The following is a 16,699-nucleotide window of genomic DNA, read 5'->3' on the forward strand; positions in this document are numbered from 1 at the left end:
GCTTTAACATCAGAATGGAAACAAATGTCAAAATGCCAAATTTTTCATGAAACTCAGCTCTTGTTTTCAGGCCAGCCCCACTCCTCCTTGAGGAGCAGCTCCTCCCTACCCCGCAGCTAGAGGCCACAGACTCTCACTGGCAGAGCTTCTAGGCCTCCCACGCCCAGCCCCTACATTTGGGAACCTTAGGCTCAGCACATCGGCAATGTTCCTGCTAGGTCACCATATACTGCCCTCCTGATCCAGTCCTTCTGCAGGGCGCTTCTCTCACCGATGGCTCATGTCTTCTCCTTCCCTTACTGCTTACTGTATTTTCCACTCCATGCATCTGAGGAAGTGGGTTTTAGCCCACGAAAGCTTATGCCCAAATACATTTCCAAATAAATCTCTAAGGCGCCACAAGGACTCCTTGTTGTTCTTGCTGATACAGACTAATGTGGCTACCCCTCTGAAATCTTCCCTTTCTGTAATTCCGGTGTCTTCATCTCTCAAACTCCGCTTTCCTCTGGTGAGTTATCAGATGGTAATTATTTGCTCCAACCTACATTGCCTGTCTGACCATTTCCTTCCCGTTAAGCATCTTGGTTCTCCTTTCACCGACTCGATGCTTCAAAACTTTGTTGACAGTTTCTCTCTTTCCCTTAGGTGTTTATAAACACCTCGGTCAAGAAGGTAACTAGGGCACAAACTCAAGCTACGGTGACCAGTACCACAGAAATCCCTATAACTTATATATATATGAGAATCCTTTCCCCTCCCTCCACCCCCGCCCCGCTGAAGTGCAGCCATCACTGGGGTGGAACTAGCAGTTGTTTACCCACACACAGCTAACCCACCCAACAGTTTAAGAGAGGAGGTGGAGAAAAATAAGGGGGAAATTCAAGGAGGCAGAAGGCAATTATCCAATTGGAATTGGACTCGACCATGGTCTATTCCATCTACTCAGGGAGATGACAGCTGACGCTAAGTGGCTCTTTTATCTAGCGTACAAAGGCAAAGCAAGATCCAACAGCTGGACACTGAAGTCAGCAAAGTTCAAACTAGAAATAAGACCGTTTTTTTTAACAGCGAAGGCAATTAACTACTGGCCCAGCTTCCTAAAGGGTGTGGCGGATTCTCCATCACTTGACATCTTAAAGTCCAGCTCAAGCTTAAAATCAGGCTCTTTCTAGAAGATATGGTCTAGTTCAACCACAAGTTATTGGGCTCGAGAAAGGGATCACTCAGGGAAATTCTCTACCCTTTGCCCTGCAGGAGGTCAGACTAGGTGATCAGACTAGGTGGCCTTAAAAATCTATCCCCCTAGACAGAACACTGCAGCTAAGGCGTTTGCTCTTGTGAAAAATACAAGACACTTATTAATGACCAGTCGTGGTCAAGGCCTCAGTTATAGCTTTCCTTTAGAGTCTCTCTGAGGCTTGAAATAGCACTGCTCACAGTGGGATCCAAGCACCGCAAAGCACTTACTAACAGCAACAAGTGTCCACACAACATGGAAACCCATCCAGGGACGTGAACAACATTGAAGGGGTTAGGAATACAGAAATGGACTTTATATACACCTCTATCCTGATACAACGCGGTCCTCGGGAGACAAAAAATCTCACCGTGTTATAGGTGAAACCGAGTTATATCAAACTTGCTTCGGCCCCCCCGTTCCTTGTTCCCTGACCCCCCCTCTAGTAACCCCCCATCCCTAATCAGCCCCAGGACCCCACTCAACCCCCCCACTCCCTGTCCCCTGACTGCTCCGACCCCTATCCACACACCCCCAGGCACTCACCGGCAGCAGCGGGAAGGGGAGCAGCCCGGCCCCAGTCCGCTCCACTCTGCCACCTCCCAGCCCCAGCGCTCCACTTCCTGCCCCAGTGAGTGCGGGGAGGTTGGGGAAAGGATGCCCCCCCCCACTCACCGGCAGCGGGAAGTGGAGCGCCATGGCTGGGAGCTGACGGAGTGGAGCGGGCTGGGGCCAGGCTGCTCCACTTCCTGCCCCAGTGAGTGCAGGGAGGTTGGGGAAAGGACGACCTCCCATACTCACCGGCAGCGGGAAGTGGAGCGCCATGGCTGGGAGCTGACGGAGTGGAGCAGGCTGGGGCCAGGCTGCTCCGCTTCTGCCGCTGGTGGTGAGTGCGGGGGGATCCCTTCCCCCAAGCCTCCTCCCCCGAGCAACACGGCTGGGGCCGGGGGAAGCAGAGCGGGCTGCTCCCGGCCCCCCCACTAATCCCCTGGGCCACTCTGGGACTGTGGGGCCCCCAAAAGTGCCCTCTCTCAGCTCCTGCCCCACAGACCCTGGGGGGAGCCCCTGACCACCCCCGAGACCCTCTGCCCCTTATCAAACCCCTCGGTCCCGGCCTGGCCCGGCACCCTTAACATGCTGCTCAGAGCAGCGTGTCAGAGCCTTACTGCCTTGTATGTGAACCCACGTTATATCGGGTCGCGTTATATCGGGGTAGCGGTGTACCTACAAATGGGGACATAGATTCAAAATCCCTCCTCCTGCCGCCCCACCCCCCAGCCCACCAACCCTGTTACATTAGCACAAAGGAGGCAAGTTAATCTTTCAGGGCAAACCATCTGGAACCCCTTCAAAGGCCTACCTCATGTCTTCAGTGACGCCCACAAGAAGGGAGCTGGATTGTAATTTTGCACAGAAAGATGACTCCACCGAGTCATCCCCACCTCTGGTTTCCCCAGTTATCCTGTCTTCTACCATGGCTATTGATGACCTTCCTCTCAAGAACTGTCAATCCGACACCTTTCACTGGCACTTAAGAACAAAAGAACATAAAAACACCCACACTGGGTCTGACCAAAGGACCCTCTAGCCCAGTATCCTGTCTTCTGACCATGGCCAATGCCAGGTGCCCCAGAGGGAATGAACAGAACAGGGAATCATCAAGTGCTCCATCCCCTGTTGCCCATTCCCAGCTTCTGGCAAACAGAGGCTAGGGACACCATCCCTGCCCATCCTGGCTAATAGCCATTGGTGGACCTGTCCTCCATGAACTTATCTAGTTCTTTTTTGAAACCTGTTATAGGTTTGGTCTTCATGTCATCCTCTGGCAGGGGTTCCACAGGTGACTGTGCGTTGTGTGAAGAAATACTTCCTTTGGTTTGTTTTAAACCTGCTGCCTGTTAATTTAATTTGGTGACCCCTAGTTCTTGTGTTATGAGGGGTAAACAACACTTCCTTATTTACTTTCTCCACATCAGTCATGATTTTATAGACCTCTATCATATCCCCCCTTAGTCGTCTCGTTTCCTGAGAGCTGAAAAGTCCCAGTCTTATTAATCTCTCTTCATATGGAAGCTGTTCCATCATTTTTGTGCCCTTTTCTGATCCTTTTCCAATTCCAATATATCTTCTTTGAGATGGGGCGACCACATCTGCACGCAGTATTCAAGATGTAGGCGCACCATGGATTTATAGAGAGGCAATATGATATTTTCTGTCTTATTATCTATTCCTTTCTTAATGATTCCCAACATCCTGTTTGCATTTTTGACTGCCAATGCACATTGAGTGGATACACTTAATACACTAAAAAGAATGTTAAATCATAAATAGAAATCATGGCCTTTTAATTTATTTTTAGATGAGTTGAAAATACAACATTTGAGGAGATCTCGTTTCAATTCCTGGCTCCCATGTGCTCTTGGGCAAGTCATGTAAATCTCCGTGCCTCAGTTTCCCCAGCTGAAAAATGGAGGCACCTCCCTGCAGTACTGCACAGATTCATTCTTTAACTTTTGTGAGGCTCTCGGGCGCTAGGACTCTGTGATTAGGTGGGCCAGAGAAGGACAAAGGCCATTAGAAACACAGGCCAAGGTTTTAAAAAGAGTTGCATAAAGTCAGGCTCCTAAATCCACACCGAGCACTTAACAGACTGGTTTTCAGAAGCACTGAGTATCTAGCATCTATGAACGGGAACTGCCGGCTGCTCAGCACTTACGAAAATCAGGCTACCATTTAGGTGCCTAAAGGCAGATTTTGGAGCCTCGTTTAAATGTGCTGCTATTAACTCTTCAAAACCCAAAGACTGAAATCTGTTTGGCAATTCGTCTCCTTTTCTCTGCTTATGCCACTCACTGGTTTACTTTAAGCTAAAAAACGCATGTCGGTAAAAGAAAATCCTGAGTAGGGTGACCAGACAGCAAGCGCGAAAAATCAGGACGGGTGGGGGGTAATAGGAGCCTATATACAAAAAAAACCCCAAAATCAGGACTGTCCCTATAAAATCAGGACATCTGGTCACCCTAATCCTGAGCATTAGAAATCCAAATGTTCTCGCACTGCGTCTTGAGTTTCCCTAATAGAACATTACAAAGCCCGTTGCGCTGAAGGCAGAGGGAGAACTTGCCCATGAGTTTAATACCCGGGCTGTCTTGTGAAAATAGGTTTTATTCATTACCTCCAGGAAAACACAACTTACTAAGACAACACACACATCGGATGCCATCACGTAGCTGAGACATCATCAGAACCACTGGTAAGCGCACAAACTGAAAACAGAGTTTTCTGTGCGTCCTCAGGAGGTGGAGAACGTATCCGACACACACAATCTGACCTTCAAAATCTCTTTCCAGTCTTCTTATTTTGTACTCAGAAACGTCCATCCCACCCAGGGGGGTTTGCAGGGCCCACTGCGCTTGACACACTTTCTACACTGGGCGTAAACCTTTATAAAATAGGTCAGGAAATTTTATTGCTGCTGTCTCTTGCCACTGTCTCACCACATCACGATCTGTCAGCACTTGCAGCACTGGTACTTTGAGGTGGTTTAAAGCACAGTGGCTGGATGGGGAAAGTACAGTGGCTGCAGGGCCGGCTTTAGGCCGATTCCCCCGAATCAGGCCCCGTGCCTATGAGGGCCCCGCGCCCTAAATAAGAGCGCCAACTTTTTAATTTTTATTCACCTGGCGGCAGTCCAGGTCTTCGGCGGCGGGTCCTTCAGTGCCACGGAAGACCCGGAGCGAGTGAAGGACCCACCGCCGAAGTCCCGTGAAGACCCAGACCACCGCTGGGTATTCGAATCGGGCCCCGCACTTCCTAAAGCCGGCCCTGAGTGGCTGGATGGGGGTAACACAGTGGGACGTGCAGAGATCATAGCAGGCGAAGGGACAGAGGACTGTCAAATCCAGTGAGATATGGCAGGACTGGTGTTACCCAGGGAGAGCTAAGAACTGACACGCTAGAAGAAATAAAGCAATTAAATAGTTTTGATTACAGGAATCTACTGACCACAGCAGGGAGTGGGACGCAGAGTAGCACTAAAGAGACCAAAGTTCTCTGTTTATCTGCACGGTTGGCAGAGCCTGGTAGCAGCACTGTAATTATTATGACGACGATTTGTACTGCAGTAGTACCCAGAGGTGCCAACTGAACCAAGGACCCTAGTGTATGTACTATAGGTGCTTATCTGACCCCCCTCTCCCCCATCACCCTAGCAGCTGAGCGCCTCACATTCTAATGCATTTCCCTTCACACCACTGGTGGGAGGCAGGGCTGTTACCCCCATTGTACAGATGGGGAAACTGAGGCACAGAGCGACTAAGTGACTGGCCCAAGGCCACCCAGCAGGCCTGCAGCAGAGCCAGAAATAGAACCCAGCTCTCCTGGGTCCAAGGTTAGGACCTGAACCGTCAGATAACCCATCCCCTCTGGTTGTTGGGTGCTGTACAGGCTCAGAGCCGCGTGGTGAGGGGGCGGGGCTGCGAGCTCCAGAAGGGCCTGAGCTCAGCTCCCTCCGCTCGGCGTGGAGCTCACAGCCCCGCCCCCTCCCCACACGGCCCGGAGCGGGCCGGAGCTCAGGCCCCGCCGGAGACACGCTGCAGCTGTTCATCGAGGCGCTGAGGCTCCGGGTGAGGAGGGAGACGGGAGTAAGAGGCTGGGGTCGGGGGGGTTGGCTAAGGGGCAGGGAGGGGGCAGAGGTTGAGGGGGCGGTCAGGAGACCGGGAATGGGGGGGTTGGATTGTGGGCGTTCCGGGGGGGGGGGTCTGTCAGGACTCAGCGAGGGGGTGATAGAAGTTGGGGCAGACAGGGAGCAGGGGTGGGGTCCCAGGGTGGTGGTGGTGGTGGTGGGGTCTCTGTGGGATGGTGAGGGGACAAGGAGCAGGATGGGTCAGGGATTCTGAGGGGGGCAGGCAGTCGGGGGGGCAGGAAGTGGGTGGGGGTCGGATAGGGGGCAGAGCCAGGCTGTTTGGGAGGCACAGCCTTCCCTACCCTAAAGCTCATTCAGCAGTTTGAGGCTTGCAGAAGAGCCAAGCTGTGAGCTTTTCCATTAGGGCTCCCATCCCTTTCACTTCTCAAATGCCAAGTTATAGTCTACATGTAATTTCAGTGCCATAGGGAGATTCATGTCAGGGGAGGGTAGCTTCATTTCAAATTAGCCACTGGGGGGAGGGATCACATGAGAAGAGCAATATCCTACACCACCTACCTCCTTCCCAACCCTACCAAGGGAGACCCCCCTCCCCTGCATTCCCTGAGGCTTCAGAGGGGTTAATTCAGTGGTTCTCAAACTTTTGTCCTGGTGACCCTTTCACATAGCAAACCTCTGAGTGCGACCCCCCCCTTATAAATTGAAAACACTTTTTTATATATTTAACACTATTATAAATGCTGGAGGCAAAGCGGGGTTTGAGGTGGAGGCTGACAGCTCACGACCCCCAGTAATAACCTCGTGACCCCTTGAGGGGTCCTGACTTCCGGTTTGAGAACCCCTGGATTAATTTAATTTTAGCACCCTGTGTCCATTCATATGCATGTGCTATTTTGAGTATTTTAGTTTTGACAACATAGGCTCATCCCAGATTCTGGAACAAGCTCAAATGCTCAGTTCGTGGAGTATGTACATAGTCTATACTATATCCACAGTAACCGTCTCCAGTTTGTGAGGGACCACATGGAGCCAGTCTCTAGGAAACAGATAAATGCATGGAGATTAAGTCCATTAATGACTATTAGCCAGGAAGGGTAAGGAATGGTGTCCCTAGCCTCTGTTTCTCAGAGAGTGGAGATAGATGGCAGGAGCGAGATCACTTGATCATTACCTGATAGGTTCACTCCCTCTGGGGCACTTGGCATTGGCCACTGTCGGTAGTCAGGATACTGGGCAGGATGGCCTTTGGTCTGACCCAGTATGGCTGTTCTTATGTTCTAACCTAAATGAACCCAAAGTTATGGAGACAGATATGAGTCAAGGAAGCCAGCAGAGTATCAGAAACCTGGAAAAATCTCTGCCTGGATGGGCTCAGGCATGGGCGCCAACTTATATGGGCTCTTGGAGCTAAAGCCCCAGGAATATTCATAATCAGGGGCTCTGCTCCACCAATATTTGGAAATATTAGATTTTTCCCCCTCCCCGGAGTTTCCCTGCTTGAATGTAAAGAGAGCACACAGCATGTCTCTCTCTCTCTCTCCTTTGCTGCTGCTGCCGGTAGCCTAAGGGCTGCAGCATTAACATAAGAGGAATGTGCTAAGCATTAACATAAGAGGAATGTGCTAACGATTGCTGAAGCACTCAGGAGGGGGAGGGTAGGGGAGGGGGCCTCCCCTCCCCTCCCCTCCCGCCCTTACCTGGAGGAGACACAAACGGGCCAGGAGACAGACATCATTCACCTTAGCAGCAGTTGGGACTTCCGTGAGTGTTTGACCCTATGATTTTTTATTATGTTTGAGTGTTTGACCCTATGATTCCCCCCCTGACCCAGCCCCAGTCCCAGCCCCCCAGTGAGGCACAGCAGGCTGCACAGGGGAGGCAGGAAGCCACATGTGAAGGCAATGCCCCCTCCCCCAGCACCCACCAACCCACCCGCCACAGGAGGGATGGGAGAGGGAGGCTTCCTAGACCTGAGCAGCTGGGGCTTGGGTGAATTTTATGACACCCTGCTCCCCCACCCCATAGCCAGCCACACCCTGCCTACCCCACTTCTGCCCCATGCTGGGCAAGGGGCAGCCCCATCCCCCATCCACAGTGAAGTTATGGTGAGGGGCAACATGGAAGGCCACCTGTGCCCCCCCCAGTACCCATCATAGGGGAGGGGAGTGAGCTTTCTGGACCTGAGAGGGGCTCTAGGAGCATGTGCAGAGTGTGTGTGCCATGGGGGACAGGAGGGGACCCTCCCCTGGAGCTTGCTGCTGCCAGTGGTGGTGATGGGGAGTCCTCTCTGGCCCTAGCCCTGGGGCAGCCTGTCTGCACCCCAAGTTCCTCATCCTCAGCCCTGCCTCACTCCAAAGCCTGCACCCCCAGCACCGAGCACGCTCCTGCACTGTGAACCCCTCATCCCCAGCCCCACCCCAGAACCCTCACCTGAGGGGAAAAACATGCAACTTAAATTTGGTGGTCAGTTTGGAGTATCATTGTATTTAGCACAATATTTGATTATTTTACACCCTTCAAAGTATGTAACTGGTCGTATACAGGTGTTTTCTCTGAATACTGTCTGTGTGCCTCAGTTTCCCCAATGCATTTCTTAAGGCTCTAGGTGGTGGGATAAGGGGGTGTGATTGTTGTAAAGCCCTAGAGGGCCAGTGTGATGCTGTCTGCACAGAGAATGGCTGACACCCTGTCTCCAGGCAACTGATGGCCTGGGCCACTCTCCTGCAAGGTGCCAACTGAAGGTGTTGGAGAACAGAGAGATCAGGTGGCCTCCTAATGCTTGGAAAAGAGACAAAGGCCAGAGGAGGGAGTGTCAGTGCCTGTGCAGACTTCCGGGAAGCGCATGGTGTGGAAGGGGATGCTGGGATGCTTTGTATGGAACAACTCCATACAAAGCCAGTCAGGACTCTGGGGGAGCCTCCTCTCTGAGCATACTGTCTCCAGGGCAAGAAGCTTACACCTTCCTGGGTAAGACCTCGGAGCATTCAGCATGCCCTTCCACACTGTGCACTTTCCGCAGCGAGTCTGCCCAGGCAGGTCCTGGGGCAACCAGAGGTCCCTGCACCCCAACTCCGCAGTCAGATGTGACTCTCAGCCAGACAGTAAAACAGAAGGTTTATTAGATGACAGGGATACAGTCTAAAACAGAGCTTGTAAGTACAGAAAACAGGACCCCTCAGTCAGGTCCATCTTGGGGGGTGGGGAGCCCAGACCCAAGTTCTGGGCCTCTCCCGATTTCCCCAGCCAGCTCCAAACTGACACTCCCTCATCTGGCCTTTGTGTCTCTTCCGGACAAGGAGGCCACCTGATCTCTTTGTCCCCAACACCGTCAGTTGGCACTTTGCAGGGGAAACTGAGGCACCCACACAGTATTCAGAGAAAACATTAAGAACATTCCCACTTTGTCACAACAGGTGCAACAAAATTTAATACCGTATATTAGGTATTAATAGGCAAGTGCTGCTTCTGACTTTCCACTTTTAATTGACCCTTGTAATCTTGTGGTGCTGACGCATTGTAGCTTCATTTTATATCAGCTTACAGGGTGAGAGCGGGGGGGGGGGGGGGGGGGGGGGGGGGGGGGGGAGGGGGGGGGGGGGGGGGGGGGGGGGGGGGGGGGGGGGGGGAGACACCACCATTTTGGGCCCCACCAAAAATTATATGAACCTGCCGCCTATGGGCTCAGGTGTTTGGTTACAAGCTGAGGTGGTTCAAAAGGTTTGGATTTTTTTTTAAGCAGAATTTTTTTATTGTTTCTTTAAACAATCAAACACAGCAAGCAGCAAATATCTGGCCACACACTTCTGAAACCTCAAACCATGTTCAGGTTTTGGCAGACTAATTTCAGCTTTTCAATTAAAAAAACCACAACAAATTTTGAAGGAAAGCAGACATTGTCCATGATTTTTGTCTGCTTTTTAAAAACCCCTAGTTTTCGATCCAGAAAAACTTGATGGAAAATATTTATCCAACCCTTTTAATGAGCTTTAGTGCCTTTTAGCACTAGCTGATGCTGAGAACCAGTGATACCTTGTAAAGAAGTTTTCTCAAAACTGGGTTTGTGCCGAAATGCGGAAGGTTTATTTTTCCCAGGGGCGCCTGTGGGGGGGAGCAAGTGGGGCAATTTGCCATGGGCCCCGCAAGGGCCCTCAGGAGAATATAGTATTGCAATTTTTTTATAGAAGGGGCCCCCAAAATTTCTTTGCCCCAGGCCCCCTGAATTCTCTGGGCGGCCCTGGAGAGACAGTCCCTGCCCCAAAGAAAGTACAATCTAAAATAGAATAGAGGGGAAACTGAGGCACAGACAAGGAGCGTGACTTGCCTACGGTCACCCAGCAGGCCAGTGGCAGATCTGGGAATAGAACCCAGGGGTCCTGTCCCAGTGGCCCACCCACTACACCATGCTGCCTCTCCAGTGCCAGCTTCCCCTCCCAAACATGCCTCGCCACTACAGAACACAGGTTGCCAGTCCCAGCTATTTCCTTTTTGAGGCATTAGCGAGAGATGGCCAGGGCTGGAGCTGAATCCATGGGACACGGATCCAGTGAGCCAGTGATAACTCAGGGGTTACATTTCGAGCTGCAGGGTGGTGAGACTCTGGCATTTCCCTGTGCTCTGCAGAATCGCGTCCCTCACCCCATGGTCCAGCTGCAACAGCCTGGACCCAGTCAGGACTGTGCAACATACAGAGTATTTCACTTTCCTCTCAGCGGGAACTGAAAGTGCTTTGGTAAGTGGCTCAGCAGAGGGGGAGCTCTCTCTGCAGCCTCGCGCTGCCTGATACCATCTCCCAGGAACGCTCAGCCGAGATGGACGGCAGCAGATAGCAGCTATAACAGCACACGGGGGGTGGGGGGCTGCGTTCCTGGTGTCTCCAGCACTGGGCCACCCCCACTATTGCAACGTATTAGACTTCCCATCCCCACAGCTGCGTCCCGTTCAGCCCAGAGCAGGATCACAACAACGGGCTCCAATAATCTTCCTCTTCAACGGCCCATCGTCTTCCAACTAGCTGCCATACACACATCCCAGGCGAACATCAGCTTTGTGCGCGTATGCACAGGCGCTGACAAATTAGCGGGTGCTCTGCACCCACTGGCAGCCAAGCTCCCCCCGCCCCCACCCGCTCCTCGCCTCCTCCTCCCCTGAGCGCGCTGCGTCCCCCCTTCTCCCCTCCCTCCCAGTGCTTCCCGCCAGCCGTCTAACAGCTGTTTGGCGGCTCGTAGGACTTTCCGGGAGGGAGGGGGAGGAGTGGGGATGCGGCGCGCTCGGGAGAGGAGACGGTGCAGGGGCGGGGACTTGGGTGAAGGGGGTGTAATTGGGGCCCTGCTAGGGCGGGGCAGGGGCAGGGCCAGGGGTCGAGCACCCCGGAGCAGAAGGGAAGTCAGCACCTATGCGTGTACGTCGTCCAGCCATGAAGGCCAGGCATGGGTCTGAGCCACCGTGGCCAGCTGCAAACCTTCCCAACGCTTAAGGGGCTGTTTAGATCCAAAACCAGTCTCTTGGCCCGTTGCAGATGAAGGGACCAGCTGTCTGCTTGGATCTGGAGCTAAAGTGCGGGGACCCGCAGACAAAAGCCCCACTGATTACCATGGGGGCAGGCCAGAGATCAGAATTAAGTGCATAGCACCCAGGCGCTCAGTCTCATGACAGCTTCCTCAGCCCAGGTGCTTTGAACATGGCCGTGAGCGCTTCGATCATGTGCCAACGTAGGATGTCTGCCCCCGTCTGCTGAGGGGGACCCCCTGGGAGCCGGCTACGGCTTTGAGAACCTCGGGGTCTGATGAACTTACCACGCAACACTCAGACTGCATCACGCGGCCTGATCGGTTACACTGGGAACGAGCCCGCCGCAGACGCTGCCAAGGGTGGGGCAGGGGGAAGCAGGTGGGAGGAGAAACGCTGTGATTAGAGGAACTAGGCGTTGCTGGGAGGAGGTGGCCGCACGGGGAGCCTTTCTCTTCCGTCCCATCTGGGCGGGAAGCCCCGGGTTATTTTTAGATAGTCTTTTGCCTTTCCTCAAGCATGACATTTACGAAGCGATGTGACGAGCCACTGACTGCATGTGATGAACGCACACGTGTCTAAGGCTCTGACGAAACGAGAACAAGCGGCTCCTCCAGACCACCCAGGAAAGGTGCTCTATAAAAACGGACTTCGCAACTGGGAAACGCCTCCCGCCCCAGCGCCCCCTGTAGACACGGTGTAACGCCTCGATTATTTAACCGTCCGCAAAAAAATCTCTGAATTTGCGACAGTGAACAGGGAAAAAAAAGGATCTTTTTGTCATCTAGTCAGAGCCCTAGACGATTGGCCCTCTAAGGGAACATCTACACAGCCCCCCATGCTGAGCCCGGGGCGACAGACTCAGGCTACCGTGCGAAAAATAGCTGTGTAGACATGGCAGCGTGGGCTGTGAAGCCAGGCGAGACGGTGGGCTTCAGAGCCCGAGCTGCAACTACACAGCTATTTTCAGCACGGTAGCATGAGGCCCCCGCACCAGTAGCATGAGGCCCCTGCACCGGCCCCCCAACCCCAAGTCTGCCGCCCCGGGCTGGGAGGCTCGCTGCCCCGGGCTGCCGCGGGCTGTGAAGATCTGCCCCAAAGGGCAGTGCTGGAGCAAGAAGTGACCGTGCACAGATGTCCCCTTCTTATTCCCCACACCGGATCCCTGGCAGTGAATGAGGGACAGCAGCTCTCAGGGCTTGGCTTCACTTGCGAGTTACAGCGCAATAAAGGAGCTCCGGGCGCCCGAGCTCACTCCCCGTCCACACTGGCAAGGCACGTAGAGCGTTCTGACTCCGCAGCTACAGCGCTGCTGGTACTCCACCTCGGCGAGTGGAATAACGTTTCCTGCGCCCCCTCCCCGGAGCGCCGCGGCGCCAGCGTGAATGAGGTGTTGCATTACTGTGCTCTGATCAGCCTCCAGAAACGTCCCATAATCCCCTTAAGTCAAGTGGCCACTCTTGTCATTGCTTTGAATCACTGTAGGAATGCGGATATGCCGTTTGAAAGCTCCGTTTCTGACAGCCGGGAATGCTGTGTGTAGGGGCCACGCGCCTCGTCCCTTCCTCTAACCCACGCTGACGCAACATTTCGACTAATCCTGCACGTAGGCCTTGGTTCAGCAAAGTACTAGCACGTTTTTAACTCCACCCGTGCACTTAATCACATGCTCCACTTCAGGCACAGGCGTACATGCTTTGCTGAATAGGACTACACTGACTCGGGTCCTCAGCTAATTAATTGTGTGATCCTTGGAGGCTGTCAGAGAGCCACAAAGAAATCTGATTTGATTAATAGAGGCCGAATGATGCTGAAAGATGACTCTGATATGCTATGAACTAAGGATTCTAATACAATATGAACTCAGAGGGCACATTCGATATTGAAAAAAAATCTACTGGATTCAACAGCTCGGTAACAGGCACTGTTCCAAAGTAGCCCACTGGACTGAGAAGACCTCACCCAGAGAGACATGCTCCCTGTATTCCTGTAGGGGGAAATCCAGAAACGGACTCTTCTCACTATCAGGGTAACTGGCCTGGAGATTCAGCTTCTCCTGCTTAGGATGCTTTGTGCAGAAATCCAATGAACACTTGATCCATTCTGGATTAGGTGTGATTTCCTGCTCGCCTCTGCGCACAAGCCTGGCAGAGACCGTTCGAGCCACCTGCACGCTCTCCAGTTAAATCCCCCGGAGGGAGCTGTATCCCCACTGGGACCGAGGCCAACCAGAGAGTCATGTTCCAGCCTCTCTCTCCTGCCCTATCGCAGGCTGTCGTTATCTTTCCATTTCACCCTCTGCTAGCTCAATAAAAATCACTTGTTTTCACCCTGCATCACAGAGCTCTGATCCCCCTGACCGGAGCCTTAGAATGCACGGCAAAGCTGAGAAGCCAAACAGGTTTATGCACACAGCCAGTGTCCTGTTTAGCGGGATGGGCAGCAGGCAGAGGTATGCTTTGAGTGACGACTTCCTCCTCCAGTGATGCCAGTCTCACCCCCCTTTAGGTTCACTTCCCCCCGAAACCTCTCTACACTTTCTTCCACGCCATCCGATCGCTGGCACCCCCTTCCAATCTTCTCTTCACTCATCTCTCTCCTGCAAACCCACCTCTCCTGTGACGCCTACCAGAAACAAAACAGCAGATTATGGCCCAGCCGTGCAGCGCCTGCAGAGAGATACAGGGTATTTATAGGATTTTCTTTCTGAAATGTTTTTTCAGGACATGGCCAATCACCCCTTTACTGTATGTTGGACCCCTTTTCCCTACCCTTCCTGCTTGCCCCAACACACAGGAGATAGAACCGGAGACCTCCGAGCAAAAAGCATGAGCTGTCACAGCTTGAGCTGAGTCAAGGTGCTAGAGTGGGGGGTTGTAACAACTCATATGTCCCCTGTGGATGGGACCCTGTAACACACTCACCAGTGGGTTGCCCTGCCACAGCGCCTTCTTTTACGGCGCACCAGTCAAGACTTTAATCAAAAATAAAGGGAGCAAAGAAGAGAAGAGATTCTTTGCTGCCCCGAGGACTAAAGGAAGAGAAGGACCCAATGTAGTAAAACACACCTCCCTTCTTTCATGACACAGCAGAGACACCCAGCGTAGCCGTTGCTGAATTTCACACTCTCACCCACAAAACAGAGAAGCTGCAGTTTGCCAGAGGCTGTGAACAAATGGACACAGTTTGTTCACGGAGGAGAAACCCTTCCACGCGCCGCAACGCGGGGGAGATAAGAACCTCGCAGAGGCACACAGAGAGGTGAAGAAGAAGGCACAGAGAATAGGAACAGAGTTCTGTCCATCACGGGTATCTGTAGAACACCAGACAATGGAGTACCTATGCGCTGATACTTCAGGGGATCAAACCATCTATTCGGCAGAAGGAATTGTGATAAAAAAAGAATAACCTTGAATATCTACATGCTAAGATCTCTAAGCTTCGGTAATAACAGTTACAAGAAGGACTTATTACTGACAAAGAAAACCTTATATTTATGTAGGGATTAAAGGATCTTTTAAATTACCTAGAGGAATCACTCATCTGTCACTGAAATACAGCCACCTCTGGGGTGGCACACAGCATCAGTTTAACAGCACACAGCAACCCTATACAACAAGTTAGCTCAGAAGGGAAGAAGACGACCAGATCCAATTGAAATTATAGGTGGGAAGATTGATTATCATTAGTTATTATTTGTGTACCTCAGGGAATACGGCACTTTATAGACATAAAAATAAGACAATGTTGCAGCCCAGAAGTGCCTACAGTCTAGCGTGGGGGTGGAAATCTAATTGCACAAGTTCAGATATGACCAGGGCACCAGAAAAAATGCTTCCATTCTTAAAAAAAAAGGGGGGGGGACCATGTGATATTTTAACAGCGAGGGACGAGATCAGGAGCCCACCACCATACTCATTCTGCTACACTACTGACTCATAGGGCACAGCACCAGCCAGTGAGTCATCAGCACCACTTCCTGCAGCTCGTGGGTTCTCCTGGGAGGTCTCCTGCCCAAGCAAACGCTGACCCATCTTGGCTTGTGATACACGATCAGCCCACAGCTCCGTGGCCTGTGACCAGGAGAAGCGGTACTGCAGATTTCAGCTAGTATAGTCATTGTAATGCAGGGTACAGTCTGTACGCCCCACTGCCCAACCCAGGGGAGGAAAAGACATCCTCCTCTTCAGCCCTCAAGGTTGGCCACATTGCCACAACGTGGGAACCCACCGTATGGAACAAGCTGGGCCCTGCTCAGAACCACACAAACTGGGTAAAGGTCTCCCTGCCTTCGTCACAGAGAAGTGCCCTGCCCGGACAGAGCTGGAAGTGTGCAGCCGAATGGCCGGACAAGGCTTCCCAGCCAAGTCTCACCCAGATGGGCCTGTCTCCGCTGCCCTGGTTGGAGATTTGGCCTGGATTCCTGGGGAAGGAGGATCAAGCCCTGACACGCCCAGTGCATTTAGTTTCTGTGGTGCGGTGGGTGCCAATACCCACCAGCTCAGATTCAAGCTATTGTTGAAAGTATAAAGTCTAGGGTACTTGAGTGACAACTCCCTGGATGTTCCTCCAAGACAACTGAGGTCGGCTAGACGGTCCTTCCTCTTCGGCCCTATCACAGGGCTCTCGACTCACCACTGGGGCGCCTCCTTGTGGCGACGTCTGGGGAATAGCTCCACATGCTCTGACGCCCCCTTCTGTCTCTCGTTCATGCTACGACCCCTCTTGTGACTCAGCTACACCGTCTTCATGGCGTGGCCATCTGGCCGGGTCACAACAGTTTTCCCCTCCCAGGATATCAAAGTCACTGGACTGGCGGACCAGGCATCGTTCCCGGCAGTCCTCCAATGCCAGCCTATGCCACTTTGTCAGTGGCTCGTAGGGGAAGCTGGGCCCACCCTCTACTCTGCCTTTCAGCCCAAGGCTCCCAGAGCCAGTAGCCGAGGTCTGCTCCATCCAGCGACTCCAGGCTTCTACCCTGCAGCTCTGTTCTGCTGCAGGCTTCCTGGCTTTCTACCAGCGCTCAGCTGGGCTCCATCCTCAATTAGAGACTGTTTATCAAGCCTGATTCACCCTCAGGTGCAGCCTGTTAGGTTAACTGGCCCCTTCGAAGCCTCATTAACCCTGTCCAGGCCTGTCACGGAGTGTAGGGGAGTCAGGCCCTGCACCCCTGGGCTCCCTGCCGATTCACCAGGACTCTCAGCCAGCCAGTAAAGCAGAAGGTTTATTTAGACGACAGGAACACAGTCCAAGACATGTCTTGCATGGCACAGATAAACAGGATCCCGCCCTGTTATGTCCATACTTGGTGG

This window comes from Mauremys mutica, chromosome 1, assembly GCF_020497125.1.
Source record: "Mauremys mutica isolate MM-2020 ecotype Southern chromosome 1, ASM2049712v1, whole genome shotgun sequence".
Lineage (NCBI taxonomy): Eukaryota > Metazoa > Chordata > Testudines > Geoemydidae > Mauremys > Mauremys mutica.